We start from the raw sequence: 12,558 nt of genomic DNA, 5'->3' as shown, positions 1-12,558 counted from the left end.
TTGTGTTTTCAGGACAACAACACCAAGTTGTAAAGTGTACAAGTGTGCAAGTGTGCAAGTGGAGTAGTGCAGGCGGCCATTGTGGGTCCAATGTCCAGGATGTTATGTAGCTGAGGGTGGAGGGGGGAGAGGAGGGAGAGAGTTCAGCATCCTTACAGCTTGGTGTATGAAGCTGTTGGTGAGTCTGGTAGTGCGGGAGCGCAGGCTTCTGTACCTCTTCCCAGAGGGCAGTAGATCAAACAGATTGTGAGCGGGGTGACTTGAATCACTCACAATTTTGGTCGCCTTGCGGGTGAGGTGGGTGGTGTAAATGTCCTTCAGGGAGGGGAGTGAAGCACCAATGATCCTTCCAGCTGTGTTCACTATGCGCTGCAGGGCTTTCCTGTTGTATTCAGTGCAGCTTCCGCCCCACACAGCGATACAGCTGGAGAGGATGCTCTCAATGGTGCCTCGGTAGAATGTGGTCATGATGGCTGGTGGAGCACTTGCTCGCCTGAGTTTCCGCAGGAAGTACAGGCGGCGCTGAGCTCTCTTCGCCAGTGATGCAGTGTTGGTGGTCCAGGAGAGGTCTTCACTGATGTGCACCCCCAGGAATTTGGTGCTGCTCGCTCTCTCCACCACAGCACCGTCGATGGTCAGTGGCAGGTGTTGGGTGTGACCTCTCCGGAAGTCAACAACAATCTCTTTGGTCTTGCTGACGTTCAGCAGGAGGTTGTTGTCCCTGCACCACGTGGTCAGATGGTCGACCTCCAACCTGTATTGAGTCTCGTCGCCCTTGGTGATGAGACCCACCAGAGTTGTGTCGTCAGCAAATTTCACTATGTGATTGTTGCTGTAGGTTGCAGTGCAGTCATGCGTCAGCAGGGTGAAGAGCAGCGGACTGAGCACGCAGCCTTGGGGGGCCCCTGTGCTCAGTGTGATGCTGCTTGAGGTATTGTTGCCAACACGTACTACTTGGGGCCTCTGACAGAGGAAGTCCAGTAGCCAGTTGCAGAGGTAGGTACTGAGTCCCAGTTTGTCCAGTTTGCAGATGAGTTGTTGTGGTATTATGGTGTTGAATGCAGAACTGAAGTCTATAAACAGCAATCTCACATATGAGTCTCTTTTTTCCAGGTGGGTGAGGGCTGGGTGGAGGGCAGAGCAGATTGCATCCTCTGTAGACCGCTTGGCTCGGTATGCAAACTGGAAGGGGTCCAGGGTGGGGGGGAGAATGGCTTTGATATGTGACATGACAAGCCGCTCAAAGCACTTCATGATGATGGGTGTCAGTGCCACAGGGCGGTAGTCATTGAAGCAGGATGGAGCAGTTTTCTTCGGCACAGGTATGATGGTGGCAGCTTTGAAACATGATGGGACAATGGCTTGCTTCAGGGAAGTGTTAAAGATATCTGTGAAGACATCCTTAAGCTCCCCTGCGCAGTCCTTCAGCGCACGACCTGGGATGTTGTCTGGACCTGTTGCCTTACGGGTGTTGATAGCAGCAAGTGTCCTCTTCACGCTGTCGGCAGAGAGGCACAGGGGCTGCTCATGTAGAGGGGGATGGGTCTTCTGTGGGCAGGTGCTGTTTTGTGCTTCAAAGCGAGCAAAGAAGCGGTTCAGGTTGTTGAGCAGAGGGATGTTGCTCTCACAGCTCTGTGGCGCGGGCTTGTAGTCCGTGAGGGCCTGAATGCCCTGCCATAGGCTTTGTGCGTTCCTGCTGTCTTTGAAGTGGGTGGTTATCTTGTGAGTGTATTCCTTTTTTGCTTCCTTGATGCCACGGGACAGGTTGGCTCTCGCTGTTTTCATGCCAGCTTCATCCCCAGCTCTGTAGGCTTTGTCTCTGGCCCTCAGCAGCCTGAGGACATCCCCTGTCAGCCATGGCTTCCAGTTAGCCCGAGTGATGATGTCTTTTGTGTGGGTCACATCATCGATGCACTTGGTGATGTAAGAGGTTACAGTGTCTGTATACTCCTCTATGTCTGTCCGGTTGTTGTAAACGCATAGCCTATCTCGCGGTTGCATCCATTACAAACAAACATGCAATGTGAACGTCTGGGATTGGGGAGAGCACTAAATGCTCTACTGAATGAGCACGAAGTCAAACCTTTAAATGAAAAACACTCTTTAATAATCCAAAAAAATAAACCGCTAATGAAGTAAACTTGTGACCATCAAAAATCGTTTATCGCTCGTAACTCCGTGATACCAGGACGTAACAGGAAGGCATTTGGCTGAGCAACAGAGGTTAATATGCTCCATGTTTTGTCCAAATGATGACTGTCTATCATCGTTGCACTCGGAGAAAACCGGAATGTTTCATTCGTCCCCGTTTCAATCGTCCCGGTTGTACCTACTCAAAACGCAGATAGAACCTTATTATTCTAAGGTAGCGAAATAGCGTTCAGCATGATTCATGCCCAATTAATTCCCCCTGTTTAAGTGTTCGCCTTTGTAGTTTGGTTTCGTGATAGCCTATGATAAACGGCTTATGGCCAAATATGTGAAAACGTTAAAATACAGTAGGTGATAAACCCGGAAAAAGTTGACAGTGATTTTTTCATAATCACTTTGGAGGGTCATAGAAAAATGTATTGCTGGCGAGGGAGGGTCACGTCTTTTTGGACTAATGCTCCCAAAACTCCTCCGGTAATAAATAACGAACAGTCCCTAATGAAGTAAACTTGTGACCATCAAAAATCGTTTATCGCCTGTAACTCCGTGATAACAGGACGTAACAGGAAGGCATTTGGCTGAGCAACGGAGGTTAATACTCTATATTTTGTCCAAATGATATCTGTCTATCATCGTTGCACTCGGAGAAAACCAGAATGTAACACTTTATTTTAATGTGTCGCTGTTACAGTGTACCTACCTAATTAGGTACAGTGGTACAACCTGTGTAACAACATGTACTATCAGGCAGGGCTGTAGTCAAGACCACCTTTGTCGAGTCCAAGACAAGTCCAAGACCAGGACTAGTCGAGACCAAGTCAAGACCGAGTCCAAAGAGGTTCGAGTCCAAGACAAGACCGAGTCCAAAAAGGTTCGAGTCCGAGTCAAGACCGAGTCCAGGATAGGAAAAAAAGTCTTATGCATGACAGTATCAAGACAATCATTTTGGGTTATTATTATTATTATCTAAAAGCAAAAACAGTGTGAACACACCCAGGATTTGTAAGTGTAGCCATTCCCCTTCTCCAATATTATTATAGGGCTGTCAAACGATTCAAAATATATATTTTGAAATGAATTAATCTCGATTAACCGCAATTAAAAAGTTCCTAAAGACTAAAGCTTCTTAAATGGCATATTAAATACAACATAAATCACAAAATTAATGAGTAACCACAAAGGTAAAAGTAAAACACTTTTATATTATTTAAATGATAATACTGACACAGTAATTGTGTTTTAAAGTATTAATTTCTTAAGAAATACTACACATTTGATGCTGTTTAACTCATTTGTAAATGGTGCACTGTCACTTTAAGCCCATTGTGGCCACGTTCTCATAATGATCTTTTTTTTACCAGCTCCATTGAAATATAGCCTATAGCTAGTCCACAAGCTCTAATATTGTTTGTGCCACATGTATTGTACAATATTAACAATGATAAGCATGATATTAAGTTGGTATAAACAGTTTTCATTCCTTTGGAAATAGAAGCATGTAATGACATGATGCTAGCTAGACATTTTCTGTTTGCAATTAAAAGTGAATGATGAGCCTGAGCCAGTCACCTAGCTATCTGAATGGAATGTGTTTCAATCGGCATAATATGTGCTTCATGTAAACAAATTATTGAAAACTTCAAGACTCACCAGTTCCATTACACAAAGGCAAAGACAACTCTTCATATTTTTGTCCATTTTTCAAATCACAGTGAGTGCAGCCTACATGTCATACATGTTTATAACTGGTCAGTAGTGGAAATCGGATAAATCCGCAATCTCCTCTAACCTCGTCTTTGTTGCCTTCCTTTTATAAGTTTCTTATATTAAAAAGGAGATATCAATTATCATCAACAACGCCAAGCCAGCTGGAGCCTGCCAATCGTTTTCTCTCCTTCTCGTGTGCGCTCAGACGCGCTCTCAATTAAATGGAGTACGTTCAAGTTGGATCTTAATGGAGAGGACCCGAAAAGTATCGTCTTTATGTAACTGTTGCTGTTGGTGCATTTTGACATTGTAAACGTTATCTAACAAGAGTGAAAAGCAGTTTGCAGTAAAGCTACTATTTGGCTAAATGATGGTTCCTCTTTATCTTCAGCTAACTCCACAGACAGTAAAATAAACTCTCAGGCTTGCGGTTTTAGGTTTTGCGGCTTCCGTTATGTGACATCAGCCCCCCACAAAGGTAAACACTATTGAGTGTTTTGTAACGCATTATGTATTTCAAAATGAATCGCGGCGATTAACACGTTAATTTTGATGGCCCTAAAGACACCTGGACTCGGTCGAGACCAAAAGCCATATTTGGCAAGACCAGTGGCCGAGACCGAGACAAGACCAAGTCCAAATACTAGCGAGTCCGAGACAAGTCCGAGACCGTAGAAAAACGGTCTCGAGTCCGGACTCGAGTCCAAGACCGGACTCGAGTACTACAGCCCTGCTATCAGGTACTATCATTGTACTTGCATTATGTATTTGTGGGTACCTACATATAGTTGTTACATTGTAATACTGAGTGCTTTTACAAAACTTTGCCAATTTGCCTAAATTTTCATCAGAGGCAAAGAGCTGACCTGAGACCTGCTGGATAGGGTAAATCTGGTCATGATAGATTTGATATACAAACCATTCTTAGCTCCAGTCAAGGCCTCATTGTCTTCAGTGTACATGTAACAGCTGTGCTGCTACAACCTTGTTACTCTTTGATACAGTGGAATAAACCTATGAAGTGTACCAGTTAAATACTTACAATAACATATTACATGCATGTTGTGTCATTGGTGTCTTGGAACATGTCTGCCATTACCCTACATACTGTAGTACATGTATCAACTGTGTTGGTACACATTTATTACTCTTTTGATACAGTGGAATAAACCCATTAAAATAAAGTGTACCAGTTAAGTACTTACATGTACATATTATATACATCCTGTCAATGATGTCATGCATCCTGTAATTGATGTGTTGAAACGTGTCTGCTGTTACACCACACAGTACATGTGAATTAGTAGACCTGTTCCAAGACATCGAAGACACAACATACATGTCATATGTACATGTAAGTAATTAACTGGTAACTTAAATAGGTTTATTCCACTGTATCAAAGAGTAACAAGGTTGTACAGTGGGCAGTGCTTCGAATTGGCCAGCTTCACTCGCGGTCCGCGCGTGGGATCACGCGGTATCACGCGACTTTTCCAGTGAGACGCTGCAACAACCCAAACAACCGGTAGATGGCTCAAGTGAGCAGGGTGTCTCGTAAAAAGAAATGGAGCCTGGAAAACCCTACACAGACTTCACTACAGACTTTAGCAGACTGGTTTAGAAATAATGTAATAGCCAGAAATATGCCTGCCCTAATAAAGAAATATTTGGTTAACTGCGAGTGAATCCCGTTTGCAGCCGTAGAGACGCAGGACAAATGAAACATTCTGGTTTTCTCCGAGTGCAATTAACCTCCGTTGCTCAGCCAAATGCCTTCCTGTTACGTCCTGTTATCACGGAGTTAGGCCTACAGGCGATAAACGATTTTTGATGGTCACAAGTTTACTTCATTAGGGACTGTTCGTTATTTATTTAAGGGGCTACCGGAGGAGTTTGGGGAGCATTAGTCCAAAAAGACGTGACCCTCCCTCGCCAGCAATACATTTTTCTATGACCCTCCAAAGTGATTATGAAAAAATCACTGTCAACTTTTTCCGGGTTTATCGCCTACTGTATTTTAACGTTTTCACATATTTGGCCGTAAGCCGTTTATCATAGGCTATCACGAAACCAAACTACAAAGGCGAACACTTTAACAGGGGGAATTAATTGGGCATGAATCATGCTGAACGCTATTTCGCTACCTTAGAATAATAAGGTTCTATCTGCGTTTTGAGTAGGTACAACCGGGACGATTGAAACGGGGACGAACGAAACATTCGTTTTCTCCGAGTGCAACGATGATAGACAGTCATCATTTGGACAAAACATGGAGCATATTAACCTCCGTTGCTCAGCCAAATGCCTTCCTGTTACGTCCTGGTATCACGGAGTTACGAGCGATAAACGATTTTTGATGGTCACAAGTTTACTTCATTAGCGGTTTATTTTTTTGGATTATTAAAGAGTGTTTTTCATTTAAAGGTTTGACTTCGTGCTTATTCAGAAGAGCATTTAGTGCTCTCCCCAATCCCAGACGTTCACATTGCATGTTTGTTTGTAATGGATGCAACCGCGAGATAGGCTATGCGTTTGACAATAAGTTGTTAACAGAACCAAGACATATAGCCCAGCAGCAATCTAGGGACTGATCGTTATTTATTGAAGGGGCCACCGGAGGAATTTTGAGTGCTTCAGTTGGAAGTTGCATGACCCTCTCTTGCCTGCTAGAAATTGTTCAATGACCCTCCGACAGAATTGTTAAAAAAAGACATGACCCTCCCCTGCCAATTGTCTTCCGCCCGCGCCACAACCACACACTTTGTGATAACATTCTTAAATCAATCTTTCCCGTGAGCTTGCATGCTACCAGTCCTTCCTTTTCAAATGTGTTGCGCCTGTTTGCACAATTTCACAAATAATCATATGTGATTAATAGTATGACAAATAATCCCTGTGCACGGGGACCGAAACAATGCATGCCAACTTTTTCCGTGTTTATCACGTATTTTAACTTTCCCCGCTGTCTTGCCGTTTTAATGTTTTCCCGTAGAATATCCTATATTTTAATACTCTCATAACAGCCCTGCCATCGGGCCTGTCTTTGTGTTGCCCTGTTGCTACCCATTGCCCTTCCAACGAAACAGATGTCTTCAAATCATCATTTTCCTTGCTTGAAGGCGAACTTAGAGTGATGTTAACCTATTTAAGTTTAACGGCGCGATTGCCGTGAGAGCACGATTCATTGGCGCTTGCATGTTCGGCCTTATGTCTACGTGCGCACCTGAGGCTACTCAGCTGCAAGAGAAATAATTTCCCCTCTTTGTATGTTCACTGCAAGTTGGCCTACCATAACTTACCAACTCTGCACTGTAGACTGGCTATTTATATTTTTCTGTGAAATAAGCAAATGTATTTGTTCAACTTTATGAAGCAGAATTACGCATAGGGTACTTGGAACATAATACATTTGACAAAGGACAGATGAATGTTGCTAGTGACAAAATATTAACTTTCAGTGTTTTACGATGTCTTTGTCATGGGGAAGTGTTTTTCCCCATGCATTTATTCTAGGTTACTGTCAGTGACTGCCGTGAGAGAAGCGGGTTCTGTGTTTCGTTCATGTCAGTGACTGACGCGAGAGAAGCGGGGTCTGTGTTGTGTTGTGTTGCGTTGCGTTAATTTATTTTCATTGGGCATACCGTGCCGTGCCGTCCACAGCTCTTCAGTTCTGACAAAGCCAAAATTACTCCTTTTGAAACAATGAGTGCAGGAAGGGGGGGGGGGGGGTCCCAAGCAGCTTTCAGCCATAAGGCTACTTTGAGAACATTTCAATTCACCCGACACTAATATTCAAAATGTTGAAAACTATTTCGGCATAGCCTATAAAGCAGTTTAATTAAATGGAATGTTAGTTGTAAACAAACGAGCTACTTGGTGAGGCTTGGCCTCACAGATGCGCTCGTGCCTTAGATGGCAGGAAAAATCTTCACGATAGGCCTATTAACTAACCACCCGATTCACGTTGGCTGGGGGGAAGGGGGGCCATCAGATAATTGTGCCCAGTTAATCCGGCCCTTCCCCCAAAAAATCACACCTTCCCACCTCTGACAGCTTAAAAGAAGTCAAGAGGACTCCTTACTCACAGACCTATTCACAAACCTGCGGTTTTGAAATCCTATGCAGCTACAGGAGCTTCCAATCGCGAGGAAGCAATTTTGCATTGTAGGCATAACTAACATGCAATAACGCCGCCAACAACAACCAAAACTAGGCTAGTCATTGTCAACATGTAAATTAAATGTAACATTATTGTGAATCAAATTAAAATGTTCTCTTTTGCAAACATAGGCATAGTAACAGAATAATTTAATAATGTTACAAGATACTACATCAATCCGTATGTTTCATTGGGCTACTAGGCTATTTGTTTTGCCTTGATTAATTTAGGCTAGGCCTTTTTATTCAGGGGCCATATTCACAAAGAATTTTAAGGCTAAAAGTAGCTCCTAACTGGCGAATTTAGGAGCAACTCCTAAAAATAATGGGCGTGTCACTCCTAACTTTAGGACTCCTAATTTTTTCACAAAAAGTAATTCACGAAGCATTTTAGACCTAAAAGTAGCACCTAAGTCTGGGACAGCTTAAGTCGAGAGGACTCCTAACTCACTAAGACCTATTCATAAACAGCTTTTTTGTGGCATTTTACGTTGCGATGTTTTGAAATAGCCTATGCTGCAACAGGAGCTTCCAATTGCGAGGGAACAATTTTGCATTCATAAAAGGGATGCAATAACGCCACCAACAACAACACAAACTACTCATTGTTAACATGGAAATGAAATGTAACGTTTCATTGTGAATCAAATTAAAATGTTCTCCTCTTTGCAAACGTAGCCTAGGGATATGGTGACAGATTAATTTAATAAATGTTGCAAAGGTAGGCTACTGCATCAATCCATAGGCCTATGTTTCATTAGGCTACTAAGCTATTTGTTTTGCCTTACTCTTTATTCATTTAGGCTAGGCCTTTTTATTCAGTTATTAATCATCTTCCGTCCTTCACACTACTTGTGTAGCGCACGCATTCTCCGACCCTCATTCACCTGTCAGTCATCATCGGAAGAGAGGTGTTTGGAATTCCCGCGTTACAATCGTCAGCCAATCAAGGTGGTCACTTCAGTCAAGCTCGTGCATGAGTAATGACGTCATCCATAGCCACGAAGACTCACTCCTAGTTTAGGAGTTGTCTGAAAGGCTTCGTGAATAACTTTTAAGAGAAAACTCCAATCTAAAATCTTTAAGTGCGATTTAGGAGTAGCCTACTCCTAGTAGTAAGATAAAAGCCTTTATGAATAGCCTACGGCCCCAGTTATTCATCATCTTCCGTCCTTGTGTAGCGCAGCCCTCATTTTCAATGAAGCCGAAATTACAGAAGCGAAGCAAAGCGCTCCACAAACAAGACAACATTCGAGGCCTTCTGTTGAAGAATTTTATATAAAGCCTGCGCTGACAGTAATCCTCCTGCCCCTGATAGGCCTACCACAGCTGTGGATAGTGTGGAATGTTCAAGTAATAACACAATCCAATGTGTGTCTCAATTGTCCCCCGCTGACCACCTCACACATTTCTCTAGATTTTGCAACGAACTTACATGACACAATGCCATAAAATATGCCAGTTTTAGGACACAGAATAATGTTTGTAATGATACCAGGTAGGCCAGGTATTGTCGAAGGTGCATGGTGAAGTGGAATTCTTACTTTGGAAAACAAACATTTGCCGATATCATCGCCGATCATCAGAATATTGCAATAGATTCTGTGTTCTGGACTGCAGGTAACTTGTTAAGCCAGTGGTTATCAAACTTTTATTTCATTCCCCACTTTGATCAAGGGGCATGACTGATGATAGTGGAGATAACGTGTTATCCCGAGGCTTTTGCAAGTCAGCATCTTCGACGGTAGTCTATTAAAAATTAAAAAAAGTTTTCGATGTCCCAAACGGAGAGCCATACTTTATTGTTTTTAACGATCTCTATGCTACTCACAAAAATGTAGGCATGGGGACATGATGAGGTAGGTTATCCAACTGTCGTGTGTTAAATTATTGTGATTACGAGCCAGTGGTTTTCAAACATTATGTGTGACTCGGACATCTAACTAAATGCAACAGGCTCATATCGTCCTCGCATTCGCAAAATGAGGACCAGTGTTTTATCAAATTGCAAATAGCTATTCGTTTTAACTATTTTTTTTTATGATAGTAGCCTATACAAAAAGCACTTTATACTATCTTAATATTGGAATATGGGGAGGGAAGTTGCGCGTCTGCAGTCAGCCAAATATGAATGTAATTCTGCGGCATAAAGCAGATGTAATTGTTTACAGAAAAATAAAAATGACATGTCAAGCAGTCAATTGACTACATTGCAGTCAAGAAGTAGGGCAAATTAATTTACGAAACCAAAACGTGGGTCATAGTTGTCTAAGCCTCTATTGCGTAGCCTGTTAAAAACGTCGCCAGATAGTATTAAATCGGCAACAACATTGTTTTCTGCAGAAGCCTACCCAAGGCTACAGATTAATTCTGAACAGTTATTTCTCTAGGCTACTGGCTCAATTATCACACCACTGTTTTGATTTGCGTAGTTGCGTTAACCCCAACACTGACAATAATGTAGACGGCAAATTTCGATTTCGATTTTCGTGTAGTCAAGCCTTAAGCCATACCCAAGTAGCCTAAATCGAGGTAATGTTTAATTATGCATGATTTATTTTGTTATTGAATTCGTAGGCTGGGATTACTCTCGGCAACAATTATGTAAGGGACGGCAGGCAGAGCGATGTACAGTGGCAGAGCGACGCACAGTGGCTGAAAGTGGTACTAAAGCTTCTCGCAGCTTCACGCCGCGTAATGCGCGAATGAAGTGGTCATTTGAAAGCGATGCCCACTGTAGCAGCACAGCTGTTACATGTACACTGAAGACAATGAGGCCTTGACTGGAGCTAAGAATGGTTTGTATATCAAATCTATCATGACCAGATTTACCCCATCCAGCAGGTCTCAGGTCAGCTCTTTGCCGCTGATGAAAATGTAGGCAAATTGGCAAAGTTTTGTAAAAGCACTCAGTATTACAATGTAACAACTATATGTAGGTACCCACAAATACATAATGCAAGTACAATGATAGTACCTGATAGTACATGTTGTTACACAGGTTGTACCACTGTACCTAATTAGGTAGGTACACTGTAACAGTGACACATTAAAATAAAGTGTTACCCCAGAATGTTTAATTTGTCCTGCGTCTCTACGGCTGCAAACGGGATTCACTCGCAGTTAACCAAATATTTCTTTATTAGGGCAGGGCAGGCATATTTCTGGCTATTACATTATTTCTAAACCAGTCTGCTAAAGGCTAAAGTTTTCCAGGCTCCATTTCTTTTTACGAGACACCCTGCTCACTTGAGCCATCTACCGGTTGTTTGGGTTGTTGCAGCGTCTCACTGGAAAAATACAAATTAAAGTCGCGTGATCCCACGTGCGGACCGCGAGTGAAGCTGGCCAAGTCGAAGCACTGCCCACTGTATAGCTTACATAATAGAGTTGTTTTCACATTGACAGTATTCAAATTAAATTTTTCATTATTGTTAAATATCATGATGGGAGAGTATTATTAAAAATGTTACAAGTATGCAAATGCATATGTTTACGGGCATTTAGGTTTTACTGTGTTGTTTTGTTATAAAGACATGCAAGGCATTCTGGGCCGTAATGAACAGTGGTCAGCAGCTCTCCATAGACTACGTATTAATCAAAGATTCTAGAGCGGAGCAAGATAGATCAGTTACGTCATAGGCATGACGTACGTTCTGAGCCTGACAGGGCGCCATTTTAATAAGCTCAGCGCAAAATTTCATATACAGTTCCAATTCTATGAGCCCACCTGAACAGCTGTTTTTAACGTTGCCAGTTGTTTTTTTTTTCTTTCTCGGTAATGAACTGCAAGAACTGACAGTGTGAAAGGCCCGATTGATCTTTTTCCAAGGTTACACTGAATAAGGAGAGGTAAATAGGCCTATTATTTAGACAGAAGTAGCTATTGCACTGGTAAATACATCACATAAATTCCCATTGAGAGACTGTATAGCCTACTAATAAGCTAGCTAGCAGGCAAACTAACTTAGCTAACGTTAGTTATATTATCACCATTTTTCTTTTTTCTACCTGTAGGCTATAAGTTAACCCTTTGTTCACAGCGCATATAGGCTATATCAATCACTAATAAGGTCGAGATTTCACTCAAGCGTCTGATGTTCATAACTTAAATAAATGCAAATGGTAGGCCTAGGCTAAACACAACTGTGCTTGACACTAGGCTATTGTATCGTTTCCATGCAGTAAAAAAACTCCCAAATTGTCCTGCTTGCCTATGTAAAATGCATATGACCACAGAAGTTCGTTTTCAAAAATCATTAGCCTATTTACAGGCTGCAGCCAACTTAAAACACGTCCAGATGAATCTAACCGTTGGACTTAATTTGTGCAATTATATGTTAAAACAATTTGCTTGAGTTATAAAATAGCTGTAGTCCTATTATTTAGGCCTACTCATCTAGGCCTACTGTAAATCCTGAAATTATGGCAGGGGTCTCGCTGGTAGCTGAGGTGTATTAGGCCTTGATGCCCCGTTGCCCTCAGGAAGGTCTCTCACCTGCTGTTCTTCCTGCTGCTGGCGGCCTTTAACATCTTTGGACT

The 12,558-nt window shown here is 42.4% G+C and overlaps 1 protein-coding gene across 5 annotated transcripts in view; it reads right to left on the bottom strand.

Annotated features, from left to right (window-relative positions):
• The window catches only part of LOC121694272, an 84,728-nt gene that overhangs the window by 28,722 nt on the left and 43,448 nt on the right, over positions 1 to 12,558 (bottom strand). The window lies entirely within an intron of this gene.

This window comes from Alosa sapidissima, chromosome 2, assembly GCF_018492685.1.
Source record: "Alosa sapidissima isolate fAloSap1 chromosome 2, fAloSap1.pri, whole genome shotgun sequence".
NCBI classification, from domain to species: domain Eukaryota; kingdom Metazoa; phylum Chordata; class Actinopteri; order Clupeiformes; family Clupeidae; genus Alosa; species Alosa sapidissima.
The sequence above is the reverse complement of the archived record's forward strand: the minus strand, read 5'-3'. Positions and strand labels throughout refer to the sequence as shown.